The sequence below is a fragment of the Rattus norvegicus genome, chromosome X (genome assembly GCF_021556685.1).
Source record: "Rattus norvegicus strain SHRSP/BbbUtx chromosome X, alternate assembly SHRSP_T2T, whole genome shotgun sequence".
NCBI classification, from domain to species: Eukaryota; Metazoa; Chordata; class Mammalia; order Rodentia; family Muridae; genus Rattus; species Rattus norvegicus.
This window is the reverse complement of record NC_141554.1, coordinates 160,198,847-160,211,524: the sequence shown is the minus strand read 5'-3', so window position 1 is coordinate 160,211,524 and position 12,678 is coordinate 160,198,847. Positions and strand designations below refer to the sequence as shown.

Genomic DNA, 12,678 nt, shown 5'->3' with positions numbered 1-12,678 from the left:
GGGGATTCTTGGACTCCAGTGTCTGCACATGCCTTCATGCCTCTGTCTTTAGCTGTGACCTTGTTGCACAGTCATGGAGAAATACCTGTAGTCTCTGATCTGGAGAGGTAGAAATTTGCCTTTCCTACTCCCTACTGCTCCTCTCTCACCTCACTAGTCCCTACTTCCTCCTATTCCCCTACCCCCTCCCACGTGGCTGTCCCAAGGGCCAGGCTTCTTGTGCCTGTGGGTTAAAAGTATTTCCTAGAGGCGGGGCTTAAGTTTCTTGGGTGGGACTTACACCTCCAGAAGCCCAGTAACAATAGTGGAAGGAAACCGGGCCCAAGCAAGATTCTTGTCAGTATTGGCTTCTTTGCACCTGGGCCTGTGCATTCAGTGACATTGCAGTCTGTGCAGCTATTCACATGAGGGTGGGGTGAGGAACCGCCCTAGAAGGTCCAGGAATGCTGTGGAGGAGGGGTCATGGCGCCAGCACCCGAGGCAAGGGTGCATTTCCAAGTAAAGTGGTTCATTAAAGAGTCAAGTAACCTCTATCAGAGTGGAGGGCATTTTGCAGCACGTTGTTAGGGAGGTCCCATCAAGGACTCATGGTGCAGTAAGTTCTGAACTTTGCTGGGGTGACCACAGTGCTGGTTGAAGCCATTTCCTGGGTAAAGCCAAGAAGGTACTAGGATGCTACAGAAGCACTTAATCTCTTTCAGTAGTATTTTCCATCCTCATTGCCACTGCTTGAGCAGTTTACCACAAGTTCTTGTGAGAGATCAACCTGGATGCCTATGACCCATACCTGGTTGCCATGTCTTCCATTTACTTGGCTGGCAAAATAGAGGAGAACACCTGTGTACTGGTTACATCATTAATATGCCCAACAGGTATTGGCATCCTGGCCAAGGTATGTAGGAAGGTATCCACTGTCCACACTGGCAAGGAGAGCAGATAGACAGACTCCTATGCACTGTGTCCTCCAGGCACCAACAGTTAGACTTGGAAGGAAGCAGCTGGGTGACTTTGACCCAGGTCCCAAAACACTAGCTACAAAACCATAAAGGAGCCTAATCAGGGGCCTTTGTAGGAGGGAAACTTTGAAACACTCCCACTCCCACCCCTTACTACCCCAGCAAGATGTAAGGCTTCAGAAGATAGAGCGTGGAGAAGTATGTCAGAGAATAATCATGTGGAGTCTTGAATAGGACAGAGGAACCAAAAATGGATGGAGGCAGAAGATCATGGGAAAGAAACTGGCCCAGTTATATTGAGGATTTGGGAAGATTTGAAAGGCCCACAGAACAAGGATGCAGAGGGCAGCAGTCTGACTTAGATCATACAAGAAACTGAGTCTCCTCCTGCTGTTGGTAGTGAATTGAATAGCTAGCTGGGCAATGCAGTTGTGTTCCTGCCAAGGAAAGATAATGGGCCCAGGCTTTAGGCTTCACCAACATCCTGGGGCCTTGGAGATGGCCATGGCATTTATGGAAAATTACTGACTAGCTGTGTGTCATGAGCCTTTCCCCAAAGTCTAATCATTAGAAAGCAAACTGCTTTGTTCTGATGCTTTTTCAAGAAATAACAACACCATCAACAACAAAACACTCCTTACTCTCCAAAGCCTGGCGGGCTCACAGTAGACAGAATGAGGTGAAGATTAAAACAAGAGTAGGGCTGAAGAAGGATGCCTGGAATGCACCTGTAATTGTCTGGTCCCCAGCAGGGAGGAGGAGCAGAATGGAAATTGTGTGGAGCTCTAATGAGATGTGGACATGGAGAGGGAGATCTAATCGGAGTGCAGTCCAGAAGGATGAGTCACAGCACAGAATTCTGAGCACTTGGTGTGAATACTGTATCCCTCTTGGAGTTCTTTCTCAGGAGATTGCAGATCTGAAGAGTGTAAACAAGGACAGAAAGTTCTGGAAGAAAGGAAAGACAATATGAGAAAAAGGAAGTTGAAACACACTCACCTTTCAGTATATTCCCTGGCCCTATTTCTATATGTTCTTTGGACCCAGAATCAAACTGTGATGAGGAACATAACTGAGTTGGATGTTGGATGTTGACTTCATCTGAAGTCATTGTAAAGGGTCGGTCTTTTTGTTTAGCATTTCACTGACAATGGACAGCCTTTTGGGGTAAAAGTAAGAGCTAACTTCTGTTTTGTGTGTACATTACACATGTAGATCAAGATTTTTTTTTGAGACTGGGACTCATTATGTATCCTTGTCTGTCCTGGAACTCAATGTGTACATCAGACTGGCCTTCAATTGCCAGAGATCTGCCTGCCTCTGCCTCTGCCTCTGCCTCTGCCTCTGCCTCTGCCTCTGCCTCTGCCTCTGCCTCTGCCTCTGCCTCTGCCTCTGCCTCTGCCTCTGCCTCTGCCTCTGCCTCTGCCTCTGCCTCTGCCTCTGCCTCTGCCTCTCTGCCTCTCTGCCTCTCTGCCTCTCTGCCTCTCTGCCTCTGCCTCTGCCTCTCTGCCTCTGCCTCTGACCTCTCTGCCTCTGCCTCTCTGCCTCTGCCTCTCTGCCTCTGACCTCTCTGCCTCTGCCTCTCTGCCTCTCTGCCTCTGCCTCTCTGCCTCTGCCTCTCTGCCTCTGACCTCTCTGCCTCTGCCTCTCTGTCTCTGCCTCTGCCTCTGCCTCTCTGCCTCTCTGCCTCTCTGCCTCTCTGCCTCTCTGCCTCTCTGCCTCTCTGCCTCTCTGCCTCTGCCTCTCTGTCTCTGCCTCTGCCTCTGCCTCTCTGCCTCGCCTCTCTGCCTCTGACCTCTCTGCCTCTCTGCCTCTCTGCCTCTGCCTCTGCCTCTCTGTCTCTGCCTCTCTGTCTCTGCCTCTGCCTCTGCCTCTCTGCCTCTCTGCCTCTCTGCCTCTGCCTCTGCCTCTCTGTCTCTGCCTCTGCCTCTGCCTCTCTGCCTCTCTGTCTCTGCCTCTCTGCCTCTCTGCCTCTCTGCCTCTCTGCCTCTCTGCCTCTCTGCCTCTCTGCCTCTGCCTCTCTGTCTCTGCCTCTGCCTCTCTGCTTCTGACTTACAAGTGCTGGGATTAAAGGTGTGTGCTATCACACCCAGTAAGAATTATTTTGTAATAACACAAATGAGTACATGTTAACTTACTTCAAGATATGTTTTTATTAACATCCATCAATGATGAATAATGTGTTTCATTAGGCTCTTTTTATGTGTATATAATTTATTTTGATCATGTTCTTATCATTACCTTGTCTTGTTCCACAACTACTCTTGTTGATACCCTTCTTTCCAACTAGCCTCCTTTATAATTTCACATCTTTCTCTTGTTGGAGCATGGGTAGACCACTGAAAGTGCTGATATAGAAAATGTCTCACCCTCACTAGCCACGGGCTTTTGACTTCACTTACCAGAAATAAATTCCTTCTGTGGAGTAGGTATCAAATCCAACTGGAAAGCAGTTGGTTATAGCGCATCAGTGAATTCTGGCTGCTTGGTCATCTAGCATGTAGAGTTCATAATTGACTAAGACTTTTGATGACAATTCTTTCCCAGCAGTCTGCACAGTACTTTCTGTTACTACAAAGACTAGCCAGAGAGCTTCCTTGTGAATTCCAGCTTACTTTCTCTATGTTCTGCGACCAGAGCATGTGGTATCTTCAGCTATAGGGCTTTCATTCTGGTAGACAACCAACAATACTACAAGACTCCTTAATGTGCAACTGGAAATCACTTTCCTTAAGATCTTGCCTGTTGAGGCTATCATTGCAGTGTTTTTCAAGTATTTTAACCTGAGCAGCAACCCTTTGGAGCTGGACTCTCACTTCTGGGAGCTCCAAGACAACATCATGCCGTCTGAATTCCTCATGCTGAGACTTCCGCGCTTCCAGGGCTTTTTCCAGCATCCACACAAGGTATGTGTTTGTTGGAGGCTGGGAACTGCTTCTAATAGCTCTAACCAGGATTTTTGTCCCATAGTCAGGGAGAAAATCCCCTCCAGTGCACAAGAACACAGCATGTGAGTAGGAACAGGGACATTGGAAGCTGGGAACTAGGGCCCCTGATTCCACATCTCATGATGTGTCAGCTGACTTCCCCTGCCCTATCTGAGTTGTTCTTGCCAGTTCTTACTTCAGCTTCTGCTTTTCTGCGCACTTCTCTGTGGCTACATCTGGGGCTCTTTCTGCCCTCTGAATCCATTGCAGTACCTGCAGCCTCTCTAGATTGGTGCTTATTGAGCCTCAGAGAAGCAGGGCTGGCTTTGTGACAAGATGAAGTCCTAGTCCTCATGAGTTGCTATTGTATTTGGCTCCATTGTTCTTAGAATCTATGGGAAGAGCCAATTGTTAAGTTGTATCCTTTTAATTCCCATGATCACAGAAGTCTCAGCAGAAGACCATTTGCAAAAGCAGCACTGGAGAAGGCTGACTCAGGGGAGCATTTGGATGTCCCACTTTAGCACCTCAGGTCCATGTACAGGGGCAGTGGAGGGATGGCCTGCAGAAGAGGAAGCTTGGGTTTGGGGCAGAGCTAGGATTTCTGGTCTTTTTAGTTAGACCTTTTAAAGAGGTAATTATAAATGACATATAGTTGTAAGCAATATTCAAGAATGATTTCATGTGCCCTTTGTCCAGCCACCTCCAGTGAGAACTATGTTAGACTATGAATAATACAGTGACATGGCTAAGATATTAATAACATTACACTTCACTGGTTTTGTGTGTATTGAATTCTATATGACTTATCCTGTATCTACATTCATGTGTCCACCACCAGAACACAGGTGACTGTGGACACATAGGACAATAGAAAATTACTCTATTCAAGCAAATGTTCTTTTGTTTCTCCTTTATAATTTCACCTACCCCCATCATAACCACAGAAATCTCTAGTCTTGGGTTACTGCACAGCAGTTTTTACTGGGTGGACTGATCAGCATCCCAGGAGATGGGAACTGCATGCTGGTGGATGTCCAGATGACAAGACTTGGAAAAGGAACAGCATTCTGACTTTGGAAGCTGTATGATCTGGGCACAAATGAGAGCTGGTGGTAGGTGTTGCTAGAAACCTGTGCCCACCTCTATTTCTTGCAGGCTTGAGTAGCAAGAGTTGCCCTTCTTGGCGTTCCAGGGACATATGCATAATGGAGACTATTGCTATCTTTCTGTACTGCATGAGACTCAGCCTAAGCATCTGTTCTCTGAGAGAAGGAACTGACCTAATCTGAGAGACCATAGAGATGTAGCTGAACCTGCCATTACTTTTGGTTCTTGTTATGACTTAGAAGAACAGTCACCAGTCCTTAGTCCTCCTGAAAGCAGTGCCTTCATGGTAGGAACATCACACGGGGGAGTGATACCTTCTATTGTGCAGATAAAGGTGCTGCTTTTGAGAGTACCAGGTTTCAAAAAATATCCTTTCAAGCCAGGCAAGGTGGTGTACGTCTGTAATCCCAACACTCAGAAGGAAGAGCTGCTATAGAGAATGCACTAAAGCGGTGAGGAGACAGGTGATGGGGCCTGCACCTGGAGACTGAAGTGGCTGTCTCTGCAGTTCCTGCTCCATTACCTGATTTCCCTCAAGAACTGACTGAATTGTTACAGCTGACAGTGAATGCCCATCTCTGTCACAGCCTGGAGCCTGCTTGTTGATTATTGGGTGCTGTGCCTCCAGTTTCAAGCTCAGCACCTAACTGGTTGGTGCAGGTTTTTGGGGTCTGGTGACTGCTGAGTTTGAGGTTAAGAAACTATGGTGAGGTAGGTTGGCTGCTCAGGACACTGTACTGGACTTTTCCTTTCTGAGGTTCCTCCAGCTGGATGCTTACCCATTTCTTTCTAGTAGTTATTTATGAAGAAGGTTATGGGACATTTGGGGATATTGACACTAGAAAATAGTCTGTGCTAGCGGTTTGCAACTAGGGCTTTCCTCTATTGTTGCCATTTGAGACCATGTTATTCTTTTGTCATAGAAGCTGTCAAATGTTGACCAGCAGTCCTGGCTTCCATCTAGGCATTGCCAAATATCCTAAAGAAGGAGTTATCCTGGTCAAAAGTAACAGGTAAATCAAGAACATGAGACATATTGAATTAAGTAGGATCTTGGCATTGATCAAGATGAATAGACCTAGTTCCACCTCAGAATCCTTGGAGCACTTATTGGCAAAGATGGGTTGGTGAACAATAGGGAAGTAATAGGTCAGATGGATAGGTAGACACTACAGGAAGATAGATGATGGACTTATGCATAACTGAGAATGAGTAAATGGGTTGGATATATGGATGGATGGATGGATGGATGGATGGATGGATGGATGCCAAAAGTGCCATTGATAGGCAGCACTCTGAAGTCTGCATGGGAGAAGCGGTGTGGATGACAAGATGAAAGGCCTTGGTGTCTCTGTCTCTCTGTAAGATTTATATATTTATTTTATGTATATGAATGCTATCACTGACACACCAGAAGAGGGCATCAGATCCCATTACAGATGGTTGTGAGACACCATGTGGTTGCTGGGAAGTGAAGTCATGACCTCTGGAAGAGCAGTCAGTGCTCTTAATTGCTGAACCGTTTCTCTAACCCAGGTCCTGTTTTCTTATACACACTTTCTCTGGCCTCTGTGACCTCTATGGGAAATCTGTCCTTCAGGTTTTCTGTCTATCTAATCTTATGTAAGTTAGGCTTATAGTCAGTGCTTAGGGTCCTTGAGTTAATGTATTTAATAAAGTCACAGTGTCAAGCCATAGTTCCTCTCACATTATGTGGGATGAAGAGGGGACCTGTGTAGACATAAAGCATCATTCTATGTTTAGTCAGTCAGGGGCAATCAGATAAGAGGACAACAGTGCCCTTGCTTCCTTGGAATCATGCTTGGGTGCTTGACCTGGCTTTCTCAGACTCCAGCCACCCTGAGGTCAATTGGTACCATATCATGTATTCTAGGACCCTCACTTGAACCTAGACTCAGCCTAGACAGCCTAATAGTAGGCCCCTGGCAAGCTAGGATACTCATATCAAGCAGCATTTCTCAGTGGGCTCTTGAGAGAAAATGTGTGACCCTAGGCCTATGAGTTTCTGTACTGCATACCCCTTTTTCTGTGGGCTCCTGAGGATATGCCTCCATTTTATGAGTGACCTAACATACTTGTCTGCTTTAGGTTTTCCCCAAGCTGGGCCAAAGTGGAGGTCCTAGATTGTCAACCTTGTCTGTTTCTAGAAATGAGACTCTGTGTTTTTTAGTCAACATCCTTAGAGATTGGACTTGAGCGATCTCAGGCAGGAGGCAAGCACCTGAGCTGTAGGTACAGCTTTTCACCAGCTCCCCCTGTGACCTTGAACAATTCCTCTGACCTGTCCCCATCAGTTGATTACCAGGGCTTCTTCCATCTGGAATGTTCTCTACTCTGTACAAACTTTGCTTGGCCCCAGTAGGCTGGAACTGCATTGGCTTGTCAGTAAAGTCACCATAACCCACCCAGCCAATTTCCAGTGTGCCCTGACCCACCTGGGCAATGGTATTGTGTTCTAGTAGTCAGTATCTCATTGATATGAGTAAGAAGGTATATTGGCTGGTTTTCTGTCAACTCAACACAAGCTAGAGTCATCAGAGGGGAAGGAGTCTCAGTTGATGAAATGCTTCCATGAGATCCAGCTATAAGCCATTTTTTAGTTAGTGATCAACGGGAGAGGGCTCAGTCCATGTGGGTGGTGGTCCTGGGTTCTATAAGAAAGGAGGCTGAGCAAGCCATGGGAGCAAGCTAGTAAGCAGCACTCCTTCATGGTCTCTTCATCAGTTCCTGCCTCCAGGTTCTTGCCTTGCTTGAGTTCCTGTCCTGACTTCTTCCAATGATGGATTGTGATCTGTAAGTTTAAACTGCTGAATAAACCCATTCCTCTCCAACTTGCTTTTTATTCATGGTGTTTTGTTACAGCAGTAGAAACCCAAACTAAGATGGGGGGGTCGCTAATCAGAGCCTATTTTCCTTTTTCTTTCTAGGTGTTTAGTGATGACCTCACCAAGCCAACCATTGATATAATATTGTGTCTGATCTCATTCAAGTTTATATTGTAAACAGAAATTCCCTAGGGTTCTAGTCCAAGGCCAGGCCTGTCCAAAGAAGCCCAGGATAGTTGACTGTCTGGGGATGGTGCTACCACATCACTGTGACATCCAGACTCCAGAGGACCAGCTGAGGGGACTGGGTGTGCTGCGGGAGATGGACATGCAGCCACATACTGTCCCCAGCAGCCCTGGTGTAGATGACGTCTGGAGTTGCCTCCAGCTAGGCAGAGCTTACAGGAAGGTGGCTGCCTTGAGGCAGCAGTCTCTGCTTTAGCCTATTGAGAACAGTCAGCTGCAATTGAAGTGTGATGTCATTGACAGGCACGTCAAAAGAACAGATGGGCTATATCCCTAGGGATTTTTAAAAGCCAGATTTATAGAAAGTATGAGTGTGCAACATAGATGAAATTTTATTTCATATAATAAAATGATGTGAATCAGCAGAAGTCCCCATCTTTGCGCTACACTTTGCACTGCTCTTGGGGTTTTTGTGTCATGATAATGTAGAGTAAGAGTCCAGGAGCGTTCCTCACTATGGCACCCTTATGATTCTTTCAGAAAATCTGGCTCTGTGGGCAACGGCAGCCTGATGTATTTCCTGGGCCTCTTGCTGGTCTTGATCTACATTCAGCACATGGAAATCCCTTCCTCTCATGTGGTAAGTTGTAACCACTGGAAAGGACAGGTATTCGAGTCATACCAGCAGTTGCTCATGGAGCTTCAAGGAAGAGAGTGTGGTCACATAATAGGCACACTTGGCAAGGATTGCTTGACTTTACAAATTTCATCTGTTATCTATCCTCATGGTAAGGAAGCCAAGAAAATATCATGGCCTTCTTGGTGAGCCAATCTTACCCAGTGGCCTGGCTTTCTTATCTTAAAGTTCTTCTGTGGGTACTAATGATAAACTCATTATATGTTTATCATGCAAGCATTTTGAGACAAGCAATAATGACACATTTACTGAGCAGCTACTGTGTACCAAATCCGGTGTCAGTTTAGGAACAACCACAAGCACAGAGCAACTTGACAAAACTTACTTCTGGGAGGAAGGGTCCAGAGTTGGCAGTGAAAGGCACAAAGGAGAAAGTAGGTCTAGTGTGTGTCTGGGTCCTGGCTTCATGAACACACAGGTGGCACCTTCGTTTATCTCTTCACTGAACACCTTTATGGGAGGAAGTTCAGGTCTCAGAAATGACAAATGATCAGCATAGGAGTTGACCTGACAGGGCTGTGGGACTGCATGCTTTGTGACTCTAAGCTTCTCTTAGTGACTTGTTCATTACACACCTGGTCAGGTGACCTCTGGGTCTTTCTGAATACAAAAGTGGCCTCTTGACATTCTATGTGGTGTGGAGAGAGTCTTCAAGAGGCATGTAGAAGAGGGCTAGGCCTCTAACGTTCCCTCCGGGAGTGTTCACAGTGGTGGACCTAACAGAAGACCCCCTAGGTTCTCTTGCCACCAATCCTGAGACACTGCTGACCTGGGAGTTACAGGCCACCCTTCCAAGCAAGCCAGGTAATGGGATGTAGGAGTGTGCAGTCACCTTTTTCAGTTGTCTTACAAATCTGCCTTTCCGTGTAGTCCTCAGCTCCTCACAGGCTGTTTGAAGGATACTTGCTTTGTCACCGTCCTCATGCTTTCTTATCTTTTCTGTCTTAGCCTTTAACCTGAATGACTGGTTGCTATAAACTGTACAAATGGATCTACTTCTGAGTCTCACTGTTACAAGAGTGCCCCTTTTCCTTTTTACCTATCCAGTGTGGCTGGAACTCCTGGAGAAGGAGACCTGTGGCAGGCCCAGGGCCTAGGGCATGGGCTCTAAGCATAGAATAAGGAGCTGAAATGCAGTCTGTCCTTCCACAGTCTGCTGCTTTCAAGTTCCTTGCCTGACCTGTTTTTAGCATTGACTGCCCCTCCCCTCTCCCTTCCCATCCTTCCATCCTGCTAACTGTGCTTAAGCTGACATTCAGGACAGATGTTCTACTCTTGGTTTCTTTTATTTTCCCCGACAGGTCTTTGAGTCCCCTGTCCCAAGCTTCACCCTCCAGTGATGCTTCCTGGGCCCACATTTTTACTTGTTTCTCGTTGTGCTCTACCATTGAGCTACACCTCAGCCCTCTTCCCATCTTGATGCTTTAGGTCATCTGTCCTACAAAAGGTGTTCTCTCAACTCTCAGAAGGCAGAACCTTTCCCTCAAAATAGCAGTGGTGGATGGTGAGACTGTTTAAACCCCAAAGAGGGCTCCATTCTCCCTTCTTAGGGCCTCTTCAGAGCATAGCATGGCAGAGACAGTTGATAAAGCTCTGCAGGGGTTAGAACAGGCATCCCTCCCATTGACAGTGCCCCATACAGTGCCCAGCACCTAGAAACGTGATACTTCCTTTCCCACTGCTTATCAGCAATTCTCCTCTCTGCTTGGGACTCCGTTTCTACTTTGTAAATTGAGCTGGTTGTACCAGATAGCCTGACTGTGACTGCTATTTTAGAATCCTCCTATTTGCTGTGTGCCTGTCAAATTGCCCAGAAATCTTGCTGGCCTGACTTGGTGTTATTTGTTATTTGCTGGCCCCTGGGCCTGTCAGCTCAGTGGTTGTCATTTGGCTCATGGGACAGTGAGCATAAGGCCTCATTTTTAGGCTTTATGAAATTAAAGACATTGTTATAATCTGGGTCTTTTGAATTTATTTTTACTTCCTGTTGCCAAGGCTTTTGTAAACAGAATAGTGGAGATTAAAGAATTGCAGTCCTCCATCTCCTTTATTTTAGGTTTAAAAGGTCAGCAATGACAGACTGAGATAAGATATTCTAGAGCCCAAAGCTTCCAGGATCTGGTGGTGCACAACATATCTTACAGCATAGTGATAAGTGGCTGAGTCTTACTTAGCCCATAAACTCAATGGAATGAGGAGGAGGACAACCAGGTCCTGGGAATCGCCTGGCCCCTTTCTTCCTAGCTATGGTGCATTGAGCTGTGTTTCTCAAAAGATCTGTGTCCTCGCCCTGAAATCAAGCTAATTGAGGCCACTATGGTGGGCTCTGATTCACAAACCACTGTCTTTGTAAGAGAAGAGACATTGGCAGATGAAGGTCCAAGGCCATATGAAGACAGGCAGAAGTAGAGAAAAGGGTCTACCAATCCAGTAACACCTAGATGGTAACACCAGAAAACAAAAGAAAGGTCTGGAACACATTCTCCTCAAAGACCCTCAGAGGAAGCTTGGCCTTACTAATGCCTTGATTTTGGACTTTGAGCATCTAGAACTGGAAGAGGATATATTTCTCTTGTTTTTTCTTGCTCAGTGCAAAGTCTTTTCAAACAGCCCCAAGACATACAGACCTTCCTCCAATTCCCCAGGTTCTACTGCTATAGAGTGTTCATGCTCCCAGTCATTTGACTAAGGACACATTCATGCTTTATGGGCAGCATCACATCTTATCTCTTCATGTGGAGTCAGTTGTGTTGACATCGAATTTGTCTTGTCTAGACTTCCTTAGTCTTATGACTTAAGCTGTGCTGCTTGCTATTGAAGCAGAAGCTTTAGGGATCTTTGGAATCATGGTTCTTCTTTTTGACTCTTGCCATGGAAAATTGTCTTCTGGTGCTAATAAATATAAAAGGACACTGTGTGTATCAGAGAAAGAGAAATACCATGAAGAGGACCTCCTGAGAGATGGCTCAGTGGTTGCTAGAACTCGCTGCTCCTCCAGGGACCCTGAGTGAAGTTTCCAACAGTAACTCCAGCTCCAGGGGATCTGATGCCCTCTTCTAACCTTCACAGGCACTGCATATGCATGCACATACACATAGACACATCAGTAGAAATAAATATTAAAGAAAATGTACATATCATGATAAAAATGTGAGGAGGATGTATAGAGTGCTGTGACCATGGTGGTCATTCATAAGGCCCAGCCACAGAACTAATTATGTAGCTATTCATGGCTCAAAGCGGGTGCTACAGAATATGGATGTCTATACATAGGCATTCAAGGGGACGGTAGGAAAGGGGCACTAAGAATAAGTGAGGGTGAAATGCTGGGCTTTCTTTCTGTGCTTTTAGGACAAAGAGGAAGTCAATGATTAGAACTCAGGCACACTGGTGATGAGGATGCAAAATGCACACAGAATATGTCAGCCATTCTCTCTCCCTCTCTCTCTCTCTCTTTCTCCCTTTCTCTCTCTCTCTCTCTCTCTCTCTCTCTCTCTCTCTCTCTCTCTCTCTCTCTCACACACACACACACACACACACACACACACGAACATGTCTGTGTGCATGTATGCATACATTAAATACAATAAGCTCCAACAACCTTGTAGCTGTGTATATATCAATTCCCAAAGAAAACAAGTCTCAAAGAACAGTTTGTGTACCCAGGTTCACAGTAGCATTAGTCACAATGTCAATGTGGGAGCAGTGCAAGCATTTGTGATTATGTGGCTAATCACAGCATGTCTGTGCAAGCCATGAAATCTTTTCCAGTCTTAAAAAAAACTGAAGGTTTACACCTGCTAAAGCATGGATGACCTTTCAGGACATGATGCTCAGTGAAATGAGCCAGTCATAAAAGGACAAATACTTCTATCCTACTTCTAGGAGAGACCTTATATGAGAATGTTGCAGCTAACAGACAACAGAACAGGAGACTAGGGAAGAGAAGTGGGAAG

At 46.0% G+C, this 12,678-nt stretch overlaps 1 pseudogene; it reads right to left on the bottom strand.

The window, feature by feature from the left end:
* On the bottom strand, positions 710-8,435 carry Ccnq-ps1 (cyclin Q, pseudogene 1; annotated as a pseudogene).